Consider the following 26,880-nt stretch of genomic DNA (forward strand, 5'->3'; position numbering starts at 1 on the left):
ATGTGCATAAATATTATAAATATAGGTTTTTCTTTTTATTCATAAATTCTCTCAATCTTCGCCTCAGCAATCTGCACGCTTTAATGCTAAATGATATGATTAACAATCATTAACAAGTAGACAACTACGATAACTCGAAACGAACGCTACACATATAACTATATACTATAAATACACTCATATACACACAACTTCTACCGAAGCTAACGCGCCATGTCCATAATTATTTGACCGCACCATTCATTAATTCCGACTACTCAGTCTGTTAACAGCAACTACAACAACAACAATGCTGCATGGCAAGCAACTGGTCGAAAAAATGAAAACAAATGTTAAGCCTAACAGCAACCGTTACCAGTGAGCAAATATTGAGCGCAAGTCGCTCAACGGAAACGCTCTGATTCATGTGAGAGATGTATTCGTGTGTAAGTACATATGTATTTGTGGCTGCAGCTTGGAATGTAAATAAACAAAAGTGAAGCAGGGTTACCGTAGCGATGAAATTTAGAATTATACTATTGTTATTATTTTATTATTTGTTCAAAAGACACATACACCTTTTACATATATTTAAAAACCGTCAGATCTAAGCTAAAATTAAGTAACTTTTTACATCAAAATTATACCTTCTCTCTGAGAGGGGATAAATTACATGTCTGAGCTACACTGTTCCGTTGCCGTTTGTACCCAAACTCACACACACACTCACAGTAGTGGAACAAGGCAAGCGCTATGTGCACGTTTGTGGCATGAGATGCCGGCGTTTGCTGCTGCTGCTTGTTGCCGACTCTGCTGCCGGTGACTTCGCTGCTGGCTGGCCGTCCAACTCGCTGCCGCTCGGCGACTGTGCTGCTCTTGGCATAGCTGTAGCTGCCGCTGCTGCTGCTGCTGCTGCTATTAGTGTTGCTGCTGCTGTCGCTTTTGGGCTGTAGTTGGTTGCTGCAGTTTATGTCACTCGGTGTTGTGGCAATCGAATTCCAACTAGCGACGGTCGTGGACGCGTTTATCGGACGATTTGGAAACATTTTAAGTTTTCTCGTCTCGTCGAGTAGTGCGAGTGACTTGTAATGAATGCTGCTGCAGCAAAGCAAAGCATCAGACGTGCATACATACAAACATATCTGTAACTTAGAGTGCCTCAAATATTATTTTGCTAGATAGGTGAATTAAAGTGCCTTTACGCAAACATACAGACACTTGTATGAATAAAACTTAATGTGACTTAAAATTTGTTAGTGCAACAGTGCAGGAAAAATTTTCTATACTGAAAAATGTAAATTTCTATTGCACATTGAAACAGTTGGTTCGGAAGAAGTGTTTTAAATAGTTTACATATAAACATATTTTTTATGAAAATTTGACTAAGAGTGTTTATTGGCTTTGCGCATGTAAAATTTGCATTACGCTGTACGAAATTTTAATACAAGTTTCTATAAACATTATAAAATTTTTTTGTGATTTAAAAGTGTTGAAATTAAGTTTTTGTGCTTAAAAAACTGATGCGCCTTTAGTGCGTTTAAGTAGCTCGGAAAATAAAAACGAAAGTTATTGGAAACTATGCACGTTTAAATCTACTTATTAAGTGGAAAATTATATATTTTGATAAAATTTTTACAAATAAAGATATTTTATGGAGTGTGCGTATATATTTGGAAACAAAAACTTTTTCAGCCCATATTACGGAAATTGTTGATGTTTCAAATTTAATGCAAATATTAATAAAATTAAATTAAGCGGTCGCAAATACAAAAATTTTTATAAAAAAATATTTCCCGACTCTTTTGAATAAGTGATATACTTGTCGTGAAAATAGTATTACTTTGTTTGAAGATAAAGTAAAATATAGACATAGACTGGGTACTATATTGCTGTCCAGTTTTATGTGAAAATGTTGAACTTGGTGAAATTTAAATTACTTTGCTGATATTTGCTGACAGCAAGCAGTGATATTCCAAAAAGGTAAACGAATTCTTGAAGACGTTCAGTTAATATACAGAGTTTTTATTGTAATAAAGTTAACAGGATTTTTTTTCCAAAAATTAAATAAGCAAAAATATTTAAAATTAATTACAAAATGGATAAAATATTCTAAACTAAACAAAATAATAGATAATTTAGTTACTTTGAGTGATAGTGAGTAAGAATTAGAGAAAATAACAGTAAATTAAAAATTAAAGGCAATTAAATGAAATCAAAACTAAAATTGTATTATATTAAACTAAATAAAATAAACTAAATGAATTTAAACAAAAAAATAAAAAATTATAACAGTAATAAAACTTGATAAAATCCAAAACAAATTAAAAAAATTCAAATTTAATGGAAAAAATCAATTTTAAATTTAATTAAATAAATTACATGAAAGTGAAATACTGTGAAATTAATAACAGAAAATAAGATGGAGTAAATTGAAATAAATTAAAAAATCATAATATACTTATATTGATGTTAATTGTTTTAAATTAAAATTAACGAAAAAGAATTAAAATGAAGATATTCAAAGATAAAATTTAAAATATTTATTATAATAAAACAAACTAATATGAAATAAAAATATCAAACTAAAAGGAAAAATTTAAAAATATAACGAATTAAATTAATATAGAAAATAATTAAATAAATAACAATAAAAATGTTAAAAAACATATGTATAATTCAAGTAAAATATCAAAAACTAAGTTTGTACAAAAGAATATAAAATCAAATAAAAATCTTTTATCTTAAAATAAAATAAAACAAAATGAGGTTCACTTTATTAAAAGATAAGTTAAAAAGAAAAAAACAAAATAATTTAGAAATGCTCTTAAGTAAAACAATATGTATAAACAAAAGAAATGCAGTGAAAATAAAATAAAACAAAGCGAAAATGAACTAATTAATTTAAAAAAGGATTTTAGGAATTATTGTACAATAAATAATATGGTCTGAAGAAACAAACCAAAAAAAATTATAATTTTCCCAAAAGCATCAGTACAAGTAAAGTTATGTTGCTAAAAAAAAGTTTAAACAAAACATATAAATAAAACATAACTTATTTAAAATAATTAAAATAAAATATCAACTAAATAAAAATATAAGTTAAAGCTAACGAGAATAGCAAATACAGTATTGATGTATGAGTAAATTCTTCAAGCATATTCTGAAAAACAAGAACTATAATCTTTAAAATCTAAAATTTTCTAAAATTTTGCTGAAAACTTAAGTAAAAAAATATGTTGGAAAAAAAGAATTTGGCATTTATTATGAAACTTAAGCAAATGGTAAAGCCTAGACCTATGATGAACAGATTATTTGTATAATGAATAATAAAATTTTGCTGTAGTCTATTTTGAACTTTGGCAGCTTTCTCGCTTCATAAATGCGTGCTTGAACTCCTAAAGGGTGTGAAGTTTCGAAAGAACAATTTTTTTTGATTTTTGCATACAATATTTTGATAGTTTATATCTTTAAAAATGGCATATTAAAATTTCATGTGAATAAATTAAATCTTTTTAGAGTTACAATCTTCTAAAGTGAAGCTACTCAGCTCCAATATATTTAAAGTTAAGTTTGCCTTTAAATGCGTTTTTCTCGAAACTATATTTTTTGAATTGGCTGCAGTTGTAACTCGAAGACGAATCATCCGGTCGCTTTAATTTTATGCTGTTTGTTTATGTTTTTCTGTACAATCACTTACCTGTTGTTTGATTGTATGAAAAATGTAATTTTGCCGGGCCAAAAATTATATAATTTTTAAGCAACATGCGACGGTTCTTTTTATAGCTATTTCGATTTGTTTTTTTAACGTAGGACATTGCAATACCTTATCAACCATATTTGTTTGTTTCAAAAGGCGGTGAAGACCCCAATCAGTGCTGCGGTTTAAGTAATGTCATTAGTAACTTGGGAAAAGAGACTTTTTTTTTAAATATTTTTTCTTATGTACAAAAATAACTTTCATTTATTATACATAAATATATCTTCAAAATTTAAAAACATTTCAGTAGTTTTCTTTCAAAATGGCTCCAGAAATATACTTTTTTTAGCATAATCACACAAGTTTTGTACTCTGATATATTAATCTTGAATAAACGTTTTTAAAAATTTATACTGCAAAAATTCAAGTCATCAATCAAAATATAGACATGTATAAAATTATATTATGAACCGTGCTTAAATAAGAATTGTAAATGTATTTTGTATTATTTCTTAGTCTGCATTGCAGCGACCTGTGCATTGATTGCCACGCCAACGTTATTATTGTTGATGCAAGCTAATTCTGAGTCTATGTATTTCATAAGTATTTTTAAATTTTAAAAATAAAAACGAAGAACTAAAGCAGCAATCGACCCACCCTAATACTTTACGTATTTAATTTATATTGCAATTGTTATTACTTCGCATTTGCCAATTCTTAAATCGGTATTCTTCGAAAAATATATAATAAAGAGGCATAGATTAATTATGAGGTATGCACCGCGACCTATGGTCTATTGTGCCCTTCCAATAAAGAGGCATACTTACTTAAATAAGTTTAAATTGCAAGTATGAGCGTTTGTATGTATGTGTGCTTGTTGCAAAATTGGTTCTTTTCACCAGAAAACTTTTTACTTTTCTTTTTTTCTCACTTTGTAACTACTTCTTTGCACGCCTTTCGCTTTGCTTTCCTTTAACCACACACACACAAGCTCACGTCTGGAGAAGTTTAATGACCTAATAAATGTCTATAACAATCGAATCGAATTTCCAGTGAATGTGATCAATCAAACGATAGTTAGACTGCGAGTCTGCATGCACAAACACAATTACAGTTTAATATATGTATACAAGTACATACGAAGTAACTACTCACACAATACACCTGAAGAAAATGTCTTGAAAATGGATAAAGAAATGTAGTCAATTGCATTTTGTCATGTAATCTCGGTCACAAGCGCGTCACAAAGACTAAAAAATATTTTATTTAAAACACTTTATTATAAATGTAATCAATCAAATATGGCAGCTGAAGCCGCAACTTAACAAAGAAAAATTATAGTAATAAGCTTAAATGCATGTTATTAAGGAAGTCAGTTAAAATCTGTTCATTTTAACCGTAAAAGTTGTAAAATTTTTGGAAAATTTCGAAAAATATTTCTTACATTATAAATATAAAGTAATAACTTGAAAAAATTTAATTGCAAGCTTTTTGTTTCGACTTTTTTCAATGATTTTAAGCGTTGTCATATTGTTAAGAAACGACATTTTAAAGATTTAAATGTGGGAAATTAACACTTATGTGACAAAAAATAGTAACTTTACAAATTATTGCGGAAATATATTTCATTTCATAAAGATTTGGAATTGGCTTTATTAAAACGACTTCGTTAATGCTTTGTGTTTTAGTAGATGCTGAAAATATTAAATATTACTGTTATTTCTTTTAAATTGCATAAATTGCTACTTTTTTTGTATTTTGAATTTTTGCGCTTAAGCAAGATAATTGCTTGGGCAGGAATTAAAATTAAAAACACTATAAATCATCTTCGAAGTTTCCGTAACGCCCGATTTTAATTAGTTTTGGTCAATTGGAAAATTCAAGGGACCGATTGGAATATTCGTGGCGTGATTGGCGTTGTTGGATATTGTCGAAATGATCACTATTAGAAATACTTGCTAGACTAGTAAATATAGAAAAAATTGCACATAGATTAAAAATTAAAAATTTAAAACATTTTCATTATATTTTGAATATTTTGACTATTTGTTTCTGATAACGTATATCGTCTCTTATTATCACTTTTCGTAAGTTAAAAGAAGAAGGGAAAACGATACAGATTAGTAATCTTTGTTATAACTTGGCTATAACTGATAGAAGAAGCTTAAAACTGTATATATGTATATTACAGTGTGTCAAAAAAATTAATTTTTATTTTCCTTCATACTCTGAAAAATAGGTTCTTAGATACCTCTACGAAAATCTATCCAAATATGAGCTCTTAATTGTAACGGGGTCCTCTGTTAGGTAGAAAAATTCAAATCTCGCTTTTAGCTGCTTGAAAAAATAGAAGAGACCATTTTGTAGAGCAGTAAATTTTTCCTACAAAACTGTGAGTTTTGTAATTTAAAATGTTTTTTTTCATTGAGTGATAAAATTGATAAGAAACAAATTTGCCTTAAAAGCATCAAACTTTAACCATTAATATCTTTCAAACAGTTAGGTTTACGAAAAAATCGGTAAGAATCATTTTGTAGAGCATTCAACTTACTACAATATCTATGAAACGAGATATTTTTCCAAGTTGTTGGAAGCGAGATATTAATATTTCTATCTTCCCGTTACAATTAAGACCTTATACTTGAAAAGATTTTTGTAGAAGTGTCTAAAAATTAATTTTTCGGAGTACCGGGCGAAAAAAATAAATCAGTGTTTTGACACACCCTAATTAATATATGTATATAATGTAATCAATAACGATATAGTAACCAATATGGTACATGAATATCTTTAGTATCCGATAACTTATATTAAAGTATTTGTTAGTAAAAACACTAATATTTTATTTAATTTTATCTAACGAAAGTGTCAATACACATAAAATAATAATCAATAATAACAGCTGATTTTAGTGATTTCACTATAGCTGCTTAAATGGGTTAGGCTAGTATAGAGCCCTGAAAATTGGAGCGGTTAAAATTGTACTTACTGAAGTCGAATGATCAGAATGTTACAACACTTCATCGGATAAAAATACGGAGACCCAAAGTATAATCTAAGCTAAAATAAATTTTAGATTTTTCAAAATCCTATACAAATCTAAGCCCTTAAGCTCAAAACTTATATTATACATACTTTAATTTTTTGAGAAGTGTAAACAGCACCTGGAATATTCTAAAAGCCTTTCTTTATTTGCAAATGCTCTTAAGTCACTGGCCGTGTTTTGACCTTAAAGGCAGCATCCAAAATTCACAGATCTTTATGTGCGTGAGTGTGTGTATAATCTACTGCGAATGACAGCAGCTTCCCCATTAACCGCTAAGCAGTCGCAGCATCCATTATAGAGCCTCCAAAAATAACAAAAACAATAATAAATCGAATATCGAATAACAGAAAAAAAGGAAAAAAACCGTTAACGGCTTGCTGCACACTTGTCACCCTGTTGCATTGACTTCAATGGTTTTCTCCGTTGTGCTTTTTCGCGTCTTTTTCGATTGCTTTTATTGTTTCTTTTATTTTGATGGTCACCGCCGCCGCCACGCCAAGCAGCCACTGCTAAGCGACCAATCAAGCAATATTTAGATTGTATCTAATGAATTCATTTGCCGCTGCTCGCGAGTGACACAAGTGGTGGCAGCACTTGAGCGGCTTGTAGTGAACGTTCGACTTGAGCGAAGTATTTTTTTTCGATTTTTTCCAACAAATAATTTTCGCTTTGGGGTTTTCTTTTTTTATTTGACGCTTGAATTTTCGTTGTGGGCGCTTGCGTGCGCGGTTGATCCACCCGCAGGTGTGTGAGCTACACATGTTTGTGTGTGTGTGACAACGCAACTTAGTGCTCCTGGCAGCAACCACTTGTTGTTTTCGAAATTTTGTCGCCGGACTTGGCTTGTGTCCAACCAGCATGCAAACACTATTCATTTGTTTGTTTGTTTATTTGCTGCATCTACTGTCCGTCTGTCCGTCCAGCCGCTCGCTGGCCGCTGTGCTGGCTGCTGGACTGTCAAATCGGCCGTGTCTTAATGAACTATTAACAATGTTGGCAATTTGTTTAAACAATAAAATTGTTTTTGTTTTGTTTTTGTTGTTAGTTGGTTTTTGAATTTGTACTCACTGTGCTGCTATGTTTACATTCGATTTGCTTACTTTGTGTGCATGTAGTGGCTATTGTAGTCGCCAGCCAGCCTGCGAGCTGCATGCCGCTAGGCAATATCATCTCGCATTCATCGTATTTTGCCAATTACAATTTAATTTCTGCCAAAGCAATGATTACCGCATTCGCCAGTCAGCGCTGCTGTCGTAGCACAGGCCAATGGTGGTGGCGGTGGCGGCGATGGCGTTGGTGCTGGAGTCGAAGCTGTCAGCAGTTTGCTAGTGATTTTAGCAAATGATGGTGGTGTTGTTTTTATTGTTTATTGTTGCACTTTTACTGCTAGCTCTTTGTTGTAGTTGTTTTATTTTTGTTGCTTTTGTTGTTATTATGATTTTTGTTGCATTGGCTGGTGCCAGTGATGGCGTTTAACATTTGCCATTGCCACTTAAGGTGACTGCGCCACTTGCCGCCGTTCCACAGGGACTACACACATGCACACACACATTTCGCAACAATATTTATCAATTACTTTATACGCTGCCGCGTAGCAGCACGGCATTTTTACTTCACCTACTTTTCTTGGCGGGGGTGGTCACGATTGTCAAATTATACCACACAAACGTACGTTGACTTTAATTTCAATTTATTTAACAATTAGTTTTTTTATTGTTTTCACATTTTTGTTGTTGTTTCGATTTCGACGTCAAGTGGCTTCTTTACTGGCTTTGCAGTTCGTCGCTTAAGTCTTTTGTTTTTCACAGCCAAAGTCAAAGTTAAACTGTTCATGCGCCAACTTGCCGTTATTATTATTCGTGTTGTTGTTGTTTTTGCTGTTGCAAATTGAAGTTGAAGGTCTTCCTCGGTCTGTTGGCTGACATTGAAAGTGAAAGAATGTTTGTGGCAACGCGTTTGCTGCGCATCTGCAAATGCCGCAATAAAAATATTATCACAGCAACAACAACTGCAATAACAACTACAATAAATACTCGACGCTTCGTTGATGCGTTCATTGAACGTGGCACAGCAAAATTATGTGATTTGCTGCAATTGTACTCACTTTTATGCGACGATTTGCGGATGCGGCATTTAATTGCTCAATTTCCTGGCACTTTTACTTTCATTGAAGTGTTTGTGCTCCATGTTTTTTTGTTTTTTGTTTGTATACCGTGTCAGAATTGAAATGCCGTACGTGGGTTGCATTAGTGGTACAATCAATGATAGGGTTTTAAGTAAGGAAACTAACGATGAAGTTATGCTTTCATTGAACTTTCTAGTGTCTCTAACTCTGCTTAAAAGTGTTTTGAAATATTATTACTATTCCAACTTGGCTTACAGTGGTTGAAGTTGTTTCAAACCCAAATTGTCATACTCAGCAAGAACTAAAAATAATTTATTTATATGTGTGTAATCGAGTTTTACGGCAAAGCTTTATGCACAACTTAATTCTTATTATTTATTATTTGACTTCAAATTGAAACACTAATTTTCATGCAAAAATGTTTGGAGGATGTTACACTACTAAATCATTTTTAAATCACATTTCGTCAAAAAAGAATAATAATTTTTTTATATGTATTATATATCTATGAATGTGTGTCTGTCTTGAGGACTTTATACACCAAATTATTATTTTTTAATTTTTTTTCATACCAAAAATTGTCGAAAGTTTGGCTATACAGGACATATTTTTATTTAACTCTAAAAGAAAATTAAAGGAAATGATTTATGCTAAAAATAAGGACCTCCGAACATTATAATTTTTTTCGTTCCTTTTTTCAAGAAAAAATTTTAACTTTTCAGACGCGGTTATGTATGTAAGCCTCTGAATGAGAAATAAAAACTTTTTATTTTTCTTTTTTTGGCTTTGTTTTTCTAAAATTAAATTTCTTGCGAAATATTTTCAATACCGCAAAATAACGTCATCCTTTCAAGATCACCCTGTAGGTGCGAGACTTTGATAGAAATGCGAATACACCCGGACGAATATTATTTACATCACATGATAATTTTTCAATTGCATATATTATTGTAGCATACTTTTAGGATAATGCTGAATTCATGTGTCAATCGAAATGAATTTTTGGAGAACACGGTAGTATTTATAAAGTAGGAGACCTTGAAAAATATTAAGTAAGGCATAAAAATTACAAAATTTTCAAAATATATTTATACGGAGATAAAATTCATTGCTCTGCTCTGTTATGTATATGATATCAGAACTAAAAATTAATATAAGAAATAAAATTAATTAAATTTTCTGGATAAATATATGAAGATATACAATTCAATATTCCTGAGATAAATCTGCTTGTTATTTTTAAAAGTTTAAAATGTGAATATTTTAATTTTATTTCGATTTTTAAAAAATGCAAATGCTTGAAGTTTATGAGATTTCTGCTAAGTCTATATCAGTACAAAATGTTCAAGAACTTTTTTCATCACCTAACGCACACGAATGGTTGCTTTATACTTAACCTCATGCAGCACCATCCTGCTTAAAGCAAGCTGTTGCTTTTAATGTTTTTATGTAAATTTATTACATTGAGGTTTGAGGAAAATATAATTTCACTAATAAACAAAATGGTACAGTCTTTGGCAAATAATTCTACAAACTAATAAGCAAGCCCTTAGCAACAATTTTGAATGAGTTGAAGGCATATATTTCAGTAACAAGTATGCCTAGTTGTGTACCCAACACTGTAACACATGTACTATTAACGTTTAATTATATGTTATAACGGTACATTTGTTTATGCTGATGTAGCGCATACTTACGCGCATCTAAATTCATTTCAAGGCACACGAAACCCCACAATGGCTAATTCAATGCTGCTGCACCTCAAACTAACCATGAAGGTTCCATACCATATTATAGACCATATATAATATATAAGAGAAAGAAATGCAAATTGCTCGAAACAAATAAGAAAAATAAATAATTATATTTGTTGCAATTCCAGTGTTAGGAAAATTAAGTTACGCTTTTCTTATTTAGTTGTAATTAGAAGCTTGCCAAAAAGCTTGAAGGACAACTTTCTTAATTGTTATACCCTGAACAGAGTATATTAAGTCTGCTACGAAGTTTGTAACCCCCCGAAGGAAACGACGGAGACCCTATAAAATAGATACATAAATGATTTGCATGATGAACTAAGTAGATTTAGTCATGTCCATTTGTCTGTCTGTCCGTACGCTCGAACTAGTCCCTCAGTTTTTAAGCTATCCATCTAAAATTTTGCACCAATCCTTTTCTCACTAAGAAGCTGCTCATTTGTCGGAACCGCCGATGTCGAACTACTATAGCATATAGCTGCCATACAAACTGAACAATCGGAATCAAGTGCGTGTATGAGGAACTTTTTTATTTGAAGAGGTATCTTCACAAAATTAGGCACGAGTTATTGTTTAAGGCAACAATGTATTCAACCGTTATGTTATTCTGATCAGATCACTTTATTACTTGTATATATGTTGGCTGCCATACAAATTGAATAATCGAAATCAAGAACTTGTATGGAACCTTTGTATTTGTAAAGGGTATTACAGCTTCGATACAACCGAAGTTAACGTTTTTCATTTTTAAATTACACTTTATAGAATTTTATTGATTTTTCTTTTTGAAATTCCTGTGTGTCCAAGAATTTACATTCCAGTAGTCTGTGTGCTGTATTCAAACATCATTAAAGCATTTCAAACACACACATGCATATTAGTTATGAGTACTGCACATTCCCTCCATGTTAATACCTGTTTATATATACCATATGTTCTATGTTTTTGCATGTGTCTTTCTCTATGTAAGTATGTTTTATGTTTATGCGGTAGCCTTATTTAGTAGCATTTTATATTGGTATCCACCTACATACGTATACACATATCCATGTATATACAGACATGAATATATACATTTATACTTTAGACTTATTTTACAGTGATTACTTGCTATATTGCCACCTCTACACCCTGTATCGATTTTTTTGTTGTTGTTGTATTGATTAACTATAAATTAGAGACCTAACTATTAAAACATAACTATTATTTTGTAACTTTGTGGCGATTATCAAAGCAAAAAAATTTTCGATCCGAATTATAAGGCGGAAATCAACTAATGTTTTGTTCTAAAGCTGCTTTGTTTGGAAAGTTTGAATTTGAAACATTCTTCCCAATAAGGATACATACATGGATTTTCATTATTATTTTGTTTTATTTTTATTTAATTTAATTTAATTTTATTTAAGTTAATTTAATTTTATTTTTTTGATTCTCTTTTTTTTTGCTTTTCTTACTTCCATTTCCGCCTCTCTACCGTCTTCTTGTAATGTACTTCTACACTCACGCGAATGGCGCTTTTATTTATCTGATTAGGGAATGTGCAAAGTTTCCGTTTATTTGCCGGCCTATCTGACCCATATTTTCAACATGTAATGTCGCAGCGAATGTTATTTGACTGCGTTTGAGGCAGAGACAAAACAGAGTTTTTTAATATTTAACAAAAGTATGTGATAGTATACTTTTATACATACGTTTGTGTGTGGAAGCGAACGCGGCTGATGAGAACTTGCAAGGGGCGACACCGGTTCACACATTTGGGGCGGGTGAGAAACACATCTTTAATGTATTATATACATACCAAAAGCGAAGAGAAATTCTTAAATGAAGGAAAATTGTCCTAAAGTAAATAAGGCAAATTTTTTAGCAAGCGACTGTGAACAGCTATATTGGCGTCGAGTCTAATCGACCCTACGAGTTGGAAGTTGATATAGAAATTACTACACACTGTCTATATATACGTGAACTAGTCTCTCAGATTTTGAGATATCAACTTGAAATCTCTCACACGTCCTTTTCTCTCCAAGAGGCTGCTTATTTGTGGGAACTGTCGATATCGGATCACTATATCATATAGCTCCATACAAGCTGAACGATCGGAATCAAGCTCTTGTATGGAAAACCTTTTGTGTGAAAATATATCTTCACGAAATTTGGCATAGATTATTGTCTAAAGCAGCGCTACAATATTCGAACAAATTCTTCAGATCGAACCACTCTTAACATATAGTTGCCGTACAATCGATTAATATCAAGATGAAGACCTTTCTATACCATTTAATGCTATAAAAATTGCACCTGTGATGGGTATTATAGCTTCGGTTCCGAAGTTACCGTTTCTTCTTAATTTCTTTTCCAATGAACCACTTGCAATCAAATCGAATTGAAATTTCAAAGTCCAAACCATCATTATTATTATTGCGATTACACACAATAAATTTTTAAGCTTTTACATATTTAAATTTATTTGTAATTTCTTTACATGCTCGCAAACAGCAAGAAACACAGAGAGTTCGGTACTTGAGTAGTCACCACTCGCGGACTCATGCGCACAATTAGTAACTCCAGAGCGGCACAAAACACCACTTCCGGTCCTATAATAAAAGGGAAATACTACAATAATGAAAATATAAAATCACAACAAAAATAAAGTAAATACAAATAAGTGGTCCCATGCATGTGTGTGTGTGTGTGTATTAAGCACTACTTATGCCGTTTAAGTGCCGTTTTTTGCCACAGAATAATACAAGCAAAGCGCTGGACTGCTTATATAATAGAAACAGGGCTGTGAGTGTTTGTGTGCGTTGCTGCTTAGCCCGTTTTGAAGTCCTAATAAAATGCGTAAACGAAATACATACTTTATTACATAAAATTAGTGTGTTGCTGTAGTTGTATTTTACGTTTTTGTAGGCACCATTCATTTCCTCTCGCCTATTTAATATTTGAGTAAGTACTCCAAACACAAGAGCAACAACAAGTACATTCATGCGCACAACAATAACGCTCCGCCTCCCTAGACACCTTGAACTGCCGCCGTGCCACAAAGCACGTTGCAAGCTCAAAGCCAGTCAGTCGCTTGACGCACTTGATTAAGTTTTCAAATAAGTACTCAAGGAAGGGACAACATAATGACGGGTTTGCTATGTGGAAGGAGGGCTGGGCACCCTACGCCGCGGCGTGTTTATAAAATGAGTAACAAGCACAAGGCACAGGGAAAAATAATCATCAAAATAGTGTTGTATGTACAAATTTGTATATGTATGTGTGCATTGTGCTTCTTTACATGTATGCAAATCACTCTGCAAACAATTCAATTTACATTTCTATTTGCATTGATTTAATTAAAAAAAAAAACACTTTTGTTTCTATGTCCATATGCAACTCTGTATGTGTGTGTGGCAAGCGCAATAAAGCCAAGTGCGAGTTGCCTAATTTTGTGTAACGGTAACACATTTGCTCGAAGAATGCATAGTTGACCCAAGAAAGGGGTCTGGACCACTTGATCTGCCCACTCAGAATATATTATAGCGCTTTATTTCGAAAGTTTTATGAATGCATTAAGTAGAAATTGTCGTTCTCCAGCTCATCTAAGTCAGAAAAATATCATGCTGCGTGTTCTTCTGAGCACTTTAAGTGGAAAACTCTTATCTTCGCATTAATTGTTTGCATTAATTTACATTATCATTCAACAACAAACATATGTGCATACATAATTTAAAGAGTCTTGTGCTGCAAGCTAAATTGGAGCACTTCTAAGCGGAAAACAATCGTTTTTTTATTATTATTACAAAAGCACCAAGAGTCTTCCGCAAATAGAGATAATATTCATATTCCCAACATTAACTTCACTATTATACATACATACACGCGTAGTGTAAGATATAACTAATTTCTGTTATCAACAACGCTGACACAACAATGCTTACAACATCTGAGAGCGATCAGCGAATTCTGAGCAGACAAGATCTTAGTTATTTCTATTTTATTTTTGCTTTAAATCTAAGTTAATCTTCAAATGTGCTCATAAAATAATAAAAAAAAATTTATGTTTAATCTACCATTTTAAATCCAGAACTATATAGCGCTTATTACACTCAAGGTTATCCGATTTAGAATAAATTAACGATATTATAGGCTTTGGTGAGATTAAACAAGAAATAGCATTAAGTTCGGTCGCACCGAAGCTAGATTCACCTTCACAAATAAAAAGTTTCCAAACAAGAATTTTATTTGGATCGATCAGTTGGCATGGTAGCTATATGTTATAGTGGTTCGATATCAGCTGTTTCGCCAAATGAGCAGTTGCAAAGAGCGTGTACAAAATTATAGAGCGATATCTCAAAAACCGAGAGACTAGTTAGACGAATGATATTCATAAAACCAAAACATATTTGGTTATGTGAATTTTTTCCAATTTTATATGAGCGTCAAACATTAAGATAAAATCTGTTAAAATATTCTCAATTGTCAAGTTTACTATCTCGATATGAGACTCATTTCCTCAGAAGTGTAAACTTAGTGCAAATTATTGTCGTCGAGACAACCCTACTAATCCTCTTCCCATAAAATAAAAATTGCACTGCGTAAGAGCCATATAAGGTCATAACGGTTACGTAGCATAATCCCGCAAAGTTTGACAGACTGTCTAAGTCTATAAACCGCAAACGCTCACACAATACATAACCTCCAACAGCCAGGCGAAACTTAAAATCACATCAACAACATTGCAGCATTTCATGCCACTCTTGCCCCATTGAAACGAAACGGTCAGGATTCACGCCAATCAATTGATCAATTTTATGCGCTTTCAATAATTCATTGCCACCGAATGGCATTGACACTTCCACGTTACGTTCACAGCGTGCGTTTGCCAAGAATCGGCATTGGCCAGACCGCAAGCGCTGGTGTTGCAAAACTTTGCGGAGACTTTCCAGCGGCTGCTGGCAAGTGATTGTGGCACTGTGGTAATAACACTTTGCTGCAAACGAACGCATAGATATTTTTGTGTGTTGTTGCGTTGTTAGAACAACAGCAATGGATATGCGTCGCCACACTCCACTCAGCTGTACTTATTTGGCCGTTTCTGCCTTCCGACTTCCTGGGGGTATTTGTGCCGTTTTAGCGGCTGCGCCGGTTGGTCACACAAATAAGGCGCAATGCGTTGCCACACGCTCAGTCGATCTGTCGCTGCGGCAAGTACGTACAAATGTTGCAAATACACAGCGTCCGTCCGTTGCTTAGGTAGGCGCGCGCTGCAAGTTTGGCGCGTTGTACGTTGCTGCATTCATGTATAATTTGCGCTTTCAAGTGCTTTGAACTGTACAACATGATCGGCATTTGTTGGCGATAATGAATTGAACATTAGTTCTGCAAACATGTTTACCGAACGCGCCACATGGCATTTGGCGTGGCCGCAAGCGCTTGTGGCAACTACGACTACATATTGTGGCAGCGTTGCATTTTGTGTTTGTGCAACATTTTGTTTTTGCTGCGGAGCGCACAAGTAGTAGAATCGTTTGTCTGTCGGCTACAATGTGCAACCGCTGCTGTTGCATATTTGTATTTCATATTGCGTAAAACGCTTTGGTTGTTGCTGTTGCTCGCTTGCCGCGGTCTGTGTTGTTTATGCAATTGTCGAGTGAAATGATTGTACACATGTTGCAATCATTTGTTAAAACATTTTGCATTGCACGGCATACATAATGGAAAAGCCGCGTTTTGCATTATTGTTGTTGTTTTTACTGTTGCAGTTACTGTTTGCTATGATTATTTAGTAAATAAACTTTTCCGGTTGCACACAAACACACACACACGAAGATATGCATAAAATCGCCTGTCTGCCACATGTTGCACAAATGCTCATGCCCGCAAACCCATCAAACTACATTAGCGCGCTTGCATTGATTTGATTTTCGCTTTCGCTCTGCTGCCGCCGCCCACTTATGCCATCCCCAGCTGCCACTTATGACATCACCAGCATTTGCTCGCTCTGTTCACTTTGTTGAAAAATATTTCAGGCGTTGCAAGTTGCTCACTTTTAGTTCATATTTATAATGTGCAGTTTTAATTGCGCTGCATGCCTCTAATTGTTGCATAATAAACGTTTTGTGATTGGCCACATGTATTTTGGGGCAGAGTGTGTGTTTACTTTCGCACAGCTTTCAATCAGTTTTTGGAGGACTTTTGACCGATTTTACGAATATACGATCTGAGGGAGCCGGATCTATCAAATTTTCTGTAAACACACAAGTGAAAAGCATGCTTTTAAAACTTTGCAGACCCAAATTTCGAGACTATGTAAATTAAATATATTTATTTTTGATTAAGTGGCAACTCTCTTCTAATTTTTTGAACACTTTTTTAAGATACGTTTAGTAAAAAACAATTATCTGTTTAGTAATAAAAAATATATATTTTATGAAAGTATAAAAAATGTTTATAGATCTGGCAACCCTTTGCGAAACAATTTTTTCCAAAAAAGACAGTTTTTATGTCAAAATTTAAATTGTATTATACTTTAGTGCTAAAAATGTTTGGGTTACTTAATTTTTTTTAAATGTTTTTTAGAGAATGAAAATATTGAGACAACGACTAAATAGTTCAATTTAAAGTGTATTTATTTGAATTCACCAAATGTTTATAATTTCATCATCTGAAAACTTTTAGAACTATGAACTAGAGCATAGGTGGACGCATTGTCTTCCTGGTGACTTCGAAATGCAGTATTTATAAGCAGTTTCAAGGTATGCTGTCGATCTCAGTCAGTTTTCAACATTGTGCATCTCTCTGTAAGTCTTGCAGCATCCAATAGTTTCAAAATATTTAAAATATAGGTCTCTTCGAAGTTAAGCTGGTTGACTAAGTTATTCTATAAAAAATAAGTTATTTTGACAAAGTGTTGTGATTCGACTTTATGCTTTTCTTAGGCCATAACCAAAAACCAGAATACAACTGTATAAGAAACAAGAAAAAACATTAACTTCGACTGCACCAAACCTTTAATACCCTTCACAGGTGCATTTCTCATAGCATTGAAAGGGTATAAAAAGGAGTTAATTTCGTTTTTGATCGATCAGTTTGAATAGCAGCTACTCGTTTACATTATAAGCGGTTCCAACAAATGAGAAGCTTTTTGGGGAGAAACGGGCGTGTGCAAAATATCAGATCGATGTCTCAAAAATAGAGGGATTAATTTGTGTATATACAAACTTACAGAAATTATCATTTTTATACTCGTATGTATATACTTTATTAAGTCTCTGATGTTTCCTTCTGGATGTTAAAAACTTCGTGGCAAACCCTACCCAGGGTATAAAGATGTACGCAGAAAAATTTCACACAATAGCAAAAAACAAAATACCGACCTCAACTGAAGTCAACTGAAGGTACTTTTACTTTTTGCCACATGGTATCTCAAAAACTTGCCATTGTTTATTTCTTTCTCAATGATAATATATTATAAATGAGGAAGTGTCTTCGAAAATTACACTTTTCGGAAAACAGACCACCCGGTTCAATACATGTGTATACAGATATATTAATAAATGAAGAGAAGCAACAGCAAACCAGCTGCGTGAGTGAAGCTTAAATTTACGATAAAGAATAAGGAAGTGAAATTGCAACTGCGAAGAAGCTATGAAGAAAGAAGGGAAATATAGATAAAAATGCGCACAACATGATTCGCTTAGAAGAGTGCACACACACACATGCATGCATATGTCCATATACGTATATATACGCACTTATAATGTTATCGAATAAGTACAAATGGAATGCATAAATATATAACTGCCGCTAGCATGTGGCATATTGCTACAAAAAGTTTCGTATTTATACTTGTAAATGATTGCAACGGAACACTTGCCATTGTCTGCCGCTCAACGGAGTTGAACCCGCTGAATGGCGGCACTGCGATTGGCGATGACCACCAAATAGACGCGCTGGGTGTCAGTGATGTGTCGCTAATGCAATGCTTAGTTATAGACAATATTCCAGGCACAATTGAAAAATGTTGCACAAACAGTCAGCAAGTGGCAAGTTGAAAACAGTGGCTGCAAGATGGAAACAGAAATCAGTGCATAACTACAAACATACATGCATGGTGCGTATGTACTAACATGAACAAGAAGTTAAAGCCAAGTGAAGAAGCTTCACACCTTACCACACGCAAAATGTGTAACTTAGTAGAACCTAATACATACATTCTACATATGTTTGGAGTCACCACAACCTTTGAGCCAGCATTGAAATTGTTGTCAACTTCACAAACAACAACAAGGCTGGCAACAACCAAATCAATGAACTTCTACTTAGCCGCACATCGTATTTCTTGTTGTTGCTTTGCGAAGTGGTATACAGGATATTGATCGCTGTGACCAAAACCCTATATGTTATGTAAATTTATGTGCATATACGTTCACTAACACATGCGTACGCACACATTGCTTATCGCAATGCGTCTGTAAGCGGCGCGCGCATTCGGAGCGCATATTAAAAGCGTAGCGTCTTCCGGCGCATAATGCATCACGACATAATGGTGAACATGAGTACATATGCTTGAATTAAAAATACGTGTTTGTTGCATAAATACATTTGTATCTTCCTGTGCACAGCCTCGTGGTGGCCTGACGCCATCTTCAGCGCATTCAACGCGTATTTGCCACAAATTCGATATTCATGTAACTTCAGTTATAACTGGGTTTCTTATTCTTTCTTCAAAATTTATATTTTTACCTTTCCATTCGTCGGTTTGGTTTGGTCATTTACTTGTATATGTGTGGGATATAAATATTTATGTGCTTTAGCATTATTTTTCTGTATGTAAGTATGTGTGTAATATGTGCGGATAATTACCATGCATGTCACAGTTGCGTATTTAAATAATTCAAGGCTAAATCAGGCGTTGTGTTGCCGCTAAAAGTGCTGACGATCAACGTGCAACACCCGAGCGGAAAATACCATGAGTTGGTATGTGAACGTGCAACGTTGAATGTGTTGCAGGCAGGTTGCTGACCTTTTACGAACTATTCGTATGTATAAACTGAGATTTCCAATTCTGCTTTTCTATAGTCCTTAATTTAGGCTTAAGTGGAACTTATAATATCTGATCAAATTTGACCTGGACTGCTTTGGAGACAATACAAGGATGGCAACGATTATTCCAGTTTTTAATACACTTGCTCGTTATAAGCCTCGGCTGGGATAGCCTTCAGTGCTTTCAGCTAGTTTTGGGTTTTTCGAAATCGACTCATCTTTGGAGCACCATTCGTTAGCTTGTTGGACAGTATCGACGTCATATTAATAACCCCACAACTCGTCACCAGCAATGATGCGTTTGCTGAATGCAGGGTATCAGCTAAGTTGTCAAGCATCTTTTTGCGACCTCTTTTCGACGTTGCCTTTGCAAAAGATTCAAGTCTTTTGATAGGAGTTTAGCATTGGACGCTTCACACCCAAAACATTAACCAATATGTCTATGATTGAATCCATAAGAGACGTTGAGATCCTCTGCTACCACTCTGATGCCAAAACGACGATTTTCAAGTACTCTTTCTTTAACTTTTTCGATGATATTCTCATTAATAGTGGTAGACGGACGACTCATTTAAGGCAAGTTTTCGATGGCTTCACGACCTTCACTGAATGCTTTGTGCATTGTTTGTGATAAAGTAGACTTCTCGAAACACTTCTGCAACATATTCAACGATTCCGTAGCCGTGGTTTAAAAGGAAACACAAAGTTTCAACAAAACTCGTCGTTCAATATTTTTATTTTATAGTAAAAATTACCAGACAAAATTTTATCGATGTAGAGAAATAGCTGCCAAACACACACTGAAAGACATATGGGGTAAAACTTCAGACAAACACAAAAGAAAACATACACTACGAATTTAAAAAAAAATTGCATCGATTCGGTTTACAGTGCAATTTATATGGATCAGTCAAATCTTATCAGATAATATTGCCAAACTATTAAAGTTTCTAAGTCAATTAAAGTTTCAGCAAAATAACAAAATGTCAAGTTAATTGTTTTGTCAATAAAGTATACCTTACTTAGCCACACAATAAATATTATATTGTACTCCCTACTTATTATATTTCCAATCAAAAGCTTACGAACAGCGATGACTTACTGCTTTTAACGATAAAAAAATCCATCAAACCAACATCGATATATATGCACATAACATAACATGGTACAACAACATAAAATTCTCAACTAACCAAAACGAGTGAAAATCCTTTCAGCCATGCCATTGAACTTGACAATGAACTTAAAATAGCTGTAATGTTTGTTTTTGTAATTCTATTGCTCTTTGGTTGCATGATAAATAGCTTGTTAGTTACTGTTATAGGAAGAGTATTTGTATTAGTAAAGAACGTTTGTGAGAGAGACCACCTTCGGTGTCATAAAAATTAATGTTTATTTATATATTTCCTGTTCTGTTCGGTTTGGTTTTTAACTTCCCGCTAAGAAAATTGAAAATTTTCTAAAAATCGGGAAGATATTGGTTTCACCCCATTTTGCAAAAATCGAGTTCTCAACAGATCTCGACGTTTTGAGGGTCGAGGAAGCTTCCCCGAACATTTCTACGATGATGTCCGTATGTCTGTATGTATGTGTGGATGTATGTGTGTGTGTGTGGATGTATGTGACCCTCTTATAACTTTTAAACGGCTCAACCGATTTGAATAAACTAAACGGCATTCCAAAGGGTTTCATTGCACTTGAATTTCGTGTGAGTTTGGACCCAATCGGACCAGTAGATTTTGAGAAATCTCAAAAATAAAAATTTTGAAAAATCGTTTTTTTTTCGAATTTCTTCCAAACGACTTGACCCATCGACACCAAAAACTAATCAGTTCTAAACCTTGAAAAAACACATCGTTTGCCGCAAACCGGGTCAAAATCGGTTGATTTACTTGCGAGATATTGAAAACGAAAACTTTCGAAGAGCTCAAAAGCAGTGAAAAAAGCGAAATTTGAACGTTAGCGTCTGAAATTAGCGGGAAGTTGCAGGGATGGCCCTTGAGGCCAACCGTTTTCCACATTTTTTTTATTGAAACAGTCATTGCTTTCTTCTATGACTTTCATATGACGTCACATGCAACGCAAACGGTCATAATTCATTCAAAAATACTTTCAGTCATTAATTTAACCTTTATCCGTTATGTTATACTTGTAGACGTTAGACTCCAAACAGTTATTCGTACTGGCTTCTCTCCAAGCTTTCAGCTGCATTGAATATTAGTTAGATAGACTTTATATTCAAAAACTATCGCCGTTTTATGTTATCTAGAAGCGTGACTTTCATCTTCACTAGTATATAGATACTATTCTAAAAATCTTATATATTTATATTGTACTATCCCTTAATTAATATGATTTTCCCCAGCGCTTCACAGATGCAAGCAATGCTCTTTTTCTCTGTCCCTCTGTATCAGTTCGATTAGAATCTTTAGATCAAAAGCAACTTCGGGAGTGATGAGTTCGATATATAAAGTTCTACTTCTAACAAAGAGTAGATTATATTTTGTATATTTCAGAATATCGAATCAAGCCAACAATCTACAAGACTACGAGCTCCTTCCAACACTGGTTGGCAGATTAGAGTCGAGTGGTCTTAAATTCGATCAAATTAAACGAAACCTCTGTTGTGTATCTATGAAAGAATCATAAAAGCATATACACTCAAGATCAAATTTGACCCGGACTGATTAGGTCGATTCGGTTTGTGGGCGCAGTTATAACGGACCGGTGCGGATCAATTTTGATCCTATGAGTCTTTAAAAATGTATATTTTTGCTTTAACAACCTTATCGGGGTAACATGGAAGATCTCGTTTAGTATGTTGACACTAGAAGAAATAAGACGAAAGATCGAGAAACTCTTTTACATATTTTAAGATTATTTAAAAATCCCTTTAAATGCTATATTCTAAAATTTTGAATAATTGATCGACACAATGACCCCTTTTCCGACACAACAACAAGAGTCCAGACTTCCACCTGGAGCAGTTACTAAATACTTTATTATTTGTTGGAACACCTCGATGGTACCCTGACTGCATCAAAACCTTTAATGGCATTAGGACTCTGCACTACTTACTAATGTATATGTATGGGCAAAGACCGTTATGTGTCCGTCGTGTTTCTTCACTATTAATACTAAAAGCGAATACAGATAAATACACATACAGCACAGACATGTGTAGAAGACATCTGCGAAGTTAGAAGAGTTCTTAGAAAAAGTGATTGAACTTCAACAATCATTGCGGCAACAAAAACAACCGATCAACTTGTAGCGACCTCATCGTCATGCAACGCAAGCAAATAAATACAAAGGTACATACAAATATATATATATATATATATCTACATAAACATCTGTAAATTGCTTGAGCAAATGTATTCTCACAGACAGCTGTAGGTTAGGGTTCCAGATCGCACGTTTATGCCAAATAAAGACAGAACTGGTTCTCAAGCTCAGCAGACAACGTGTGAAATGAAAACCACAATGAATGCAAGCATAGCGAAGAAATACAAAAACAAAGCAATAAAAGCAATAATAAGAGAAAAATCAATTTTCAGCGAAGTTCACAGCTGATCGTGGACTGAAGTGCAGCATATGTAAAAGAAGAAAATTGAAAGAAAGGAAAAAGGAAAATGCTAATAAAGTGAGGTTCTCACTTTGCAACTCAAGCGTGTGTGAACAGTGTGGTTTTGTTACTTCCTGGTACAAGCTAGAAGCAGCGAGTATTTAGATATACAATATGAATTAATATTCTTTACATTAGGGTGGTTCTCATGAAATTTAAAAGGGCAATTTGTTTTCAGGAGTCAATACCGCTGTGATATGACCAAAGTTAACGTATACGTAAGATTTCATCACTAATGGAGAAAATTTCGATATCTCGCAAAAGGTCAAAATTCAAATAACTTTAACCACTTCCTAGTGTGACCAAAATTGATTAGTTTTGTTTAAAGTAAAATTAAATTTGTATTTGTATGACTGACCTATTACATATTATGCATATTTGGAGTTAAATCATAACTGTATCCGCAACATATACCTTAGAAATGCACCAAAATACTGACACACGTACAAACATATATTTTTTCACACAAACTCTTCTTTAAAGTTCTTGTGAATTTCACTTTTATTGCTATCGTTTTTGCAACAGCCTCATAAATAATAATGACACGATGACATTGAATATTACAAGGGCTTCACGATTATTGACAATGATGCAACTTTTTAGCGGCATCCAACTGCATATAAAGGTCTCGTAGAATACTAACCAATAGGAAAATAAGAATATGGCAAATGCAAACTTTAATTGAAAGCTTATTTGTCTAGCGAAATTTAATACAGAAACTCATAAAAGTTTACGACAAAAACGTGTATCCTGCCGGCTGAGGCACCGATAAAATGCTGAACAAAAATATATACATAAGGTAGTTAGAAAAATTTTATAGCGTTTTGTTGCAAAATTGCAGAAAACTAACAAGTATTCTAATTGCAGGGCGAGCTTGTAGTTGCATAAGAGTCAAGTACAAGTTCAAACATGCTATAAAATGACAATATGTATAAATACACACACACACTCCCATACGTGTATAATATGTGACTAACCACAGGAACTTACAATTTACACTTTATTTACTTTCAAAACTAGGACTCTGACTCTCGCACAAAAAATATATAATTTTCTTTGATTCTTTTTGCATTTGTTTGCTTCTGCTGGCCATGAATCTCTGGAATGACCTGTGTGTGTGGCCATGGTCGGCCACTGCATGCTCAAGATTAATGGCCACAGCACGAAGTCGAATTTCGATACACGAAAGTTGAAAAACACAATTGAGTGCATTGACCACCCACACATAGCAAACATTTAATACTGAAAACTAATACAACTGCATGCCTGAATATCTGCATATGTTACACATGGGATAAAGTATTGTATTTAAGTGTGCTGAAGCAAATTAAGCAAAATCATACATATAATAATATTTCAAAAGTGCAAAAATATTTCAATTAGTCGGAAACTATCAGTTTTATTTCTTAATATTAAGCTAATCACAACTCAATGATTTCTAGAAAAATTAAGCTAGAAAAAGTTAGTACAAGATCCTTGTCAAAAGCGTGCTGCGCATATGATGTCCAATAATCTCAGTTACCACAAAATATTGATTTCTGTATGTATACTTCTGGTGATACTCGCTATACGAGATGGGTGGAACACAACTCTCTCAAACTGACATTAATTGATCACAATCATTACAAGAACCAATGGGAACACAAACTTATCATAAGGGGGAACAAATAAAATGTGCCATCCCTTTATGGATTTCAATGAAATAAAAATATTAGCCGAACTTCGTGTCAACATTATTTTTCATTACGTCATACTACTGTGTGCTGTTTTCTAGGCTAGCAGGTCTAGTTCGTTTTGAAAGTGATCTAAGGTTGTTGTTCGGTTTTTTTTTTTGTCCATCTCTTTGGCAAAGCTCGAATACCATTGGTAAAATTGTTTATCTTGTGATGCTATCCAAGAATCAAGAGTAATTTTTCGATGTAGTCTTGTGAGTGGAACTGCTTCTGAGCCAGACTATGTGACACGAATGGAACTAATAATAATCGGATGGTACAATATCTGTGAAATATTGCGGGTGGGTAGGACTCTCCATCATCGTCATCGAGAAAAGTCTCCAATTCACCGTCTTCGAAGGTTTTTGGCCTTCCTTCACGCGGACGATCATTAATAATCACGGCAGCCCGATGTGCTTCAGCCGCGGACTCCTTTGACCGAAAGAAAACAATCAACACTTTCCCGCCATATAAACAAAGTCACTTATTTGGAAACGCAGATTTTTTCTCAAATGTCTACCATAAGTTAAGTTTAACTCGTTTTGGATATATCAAAATCGATCACCACCTACTACAGGAGCCTTATATTGAGAAACAGCGGAAACTTAGTTCCGCACCTACTAATTCAATTATCAAAACATATCATATGATTCCTGTTGTGTGACAACTCTCTTCGAAAGTAACAATAAGATTTGTCTCTTCATGGACACCTTTATATCATATAACATAAGATATTTTCCTCGGGTTGAATTTATATAGTATTCAGTATATCTGATATAGTTGAAAAATAAATTAAATCGGACCATAGATTTCTCCAACGATATATGTAAGTCGATTTAGAAAATCTCCGTTCATCCGGTTAACTCTACACTGTATACATACATATATCGGTCAGCCAATGTAATATTACAGTAAGATTTAAGAATTTTCAGCTTAACATAGAGTGCTTCCGTATCAAAAATAAATAGAAAACACACATATATTCCTGTGTTTCACATATATATAAAATAAGAATTATATAATATAATAAATGTCATCACATCATATCTTACTACAGTTAGGCGAGCATAATAATGAGATGCCCAACTATTTCCCTTAAAATTAACATTTTCTATTATAGCCAGATCGGACAAAATAATAATTTTTGGGAATTTAAATTAAAACAAACAACATTTATTAAGATTAAATATTATTAAACCCTTTTTTTTGATTTTGTAATATATTGAAACATTTGATGTTTGAACTTTCAATACTTAATCAAAGGAATAAATGTATTAGCTCTCAATTAATAAATGTTTTTATAATATTCAATTGAAATTTCATTTTCATTGTTTTCCAATTTTTTTAGTGATCTTCAACAGCTGCAACAAATCTCTCGGCTTACATATTTTTTTCTAGGATTTCAATCTGGCTGTCCCACTTTTTCCAATTGCTAAATCTCTTACTAAACTTTGACAGTTGCCTGAGTTCAGTAGGTTTTGACGTTTAGCAATTGCGCTCTCATTTCCAGTGAGAGACGAGTTGGGCATCTCTTTATCTCTGGTGTCAAGAAAGAATGACATCGGTCCGAATGTTTCCTTCAGCGGCGAATAAGTCATTTTTTTGACTCGAAAGTGGTCAACGAAAATAATAAATGATATAAATTAAGAAACTCAAACTATCTCTTGGCTCTGGCTCTTGCCATAATGTTAACTATCTGCGATTCACCAGATATTGGGAAGTGGTGAATCGAACAGGCAGCTGGTATACATTTTTGAATTCTGTCTAGGATTTATAATTTTATTTTTGAAATTAAGAACTTACTAAAGTTGAAAACGTGTTAATAAATATTTTTATAAACATTAGAAACTAAAGAAATCAGTAACATTGTATTAACCTAAAATCAAGCTGATTTAGCTACATACATGCT

General features: G+C 33.7%; 1 protein-coding gene across 8 annotated transcripts in view; it reads left to right on the forward strand.

Annotated features, from left to right (window-relative positions):
• The window catches only part of LOC118680417 (streptococcal hemagglutinin), a 423,094-nt gene that overhangs the window by 295,549 nt on the left and 100,665 nt on the right, over window positions 1-26,880 (forward strand). The gene's annotated exons all lie outside the window — the stretch shown is intronic.

Source organism: Bactrocera oleae, chromosome 6, assembly GCF_042242935.1.
Source record: "Bactrocera oleae isolate idBacOlea1 chromosome 6, idBacOlea1, whole genome shotgun sequence".
Lineage (NCBI taxonomy): Eukaryota > Metazoa > Arthropoda > Insecta > Diptera > Tephritidae > Bactrocera > Bactrocera oleae.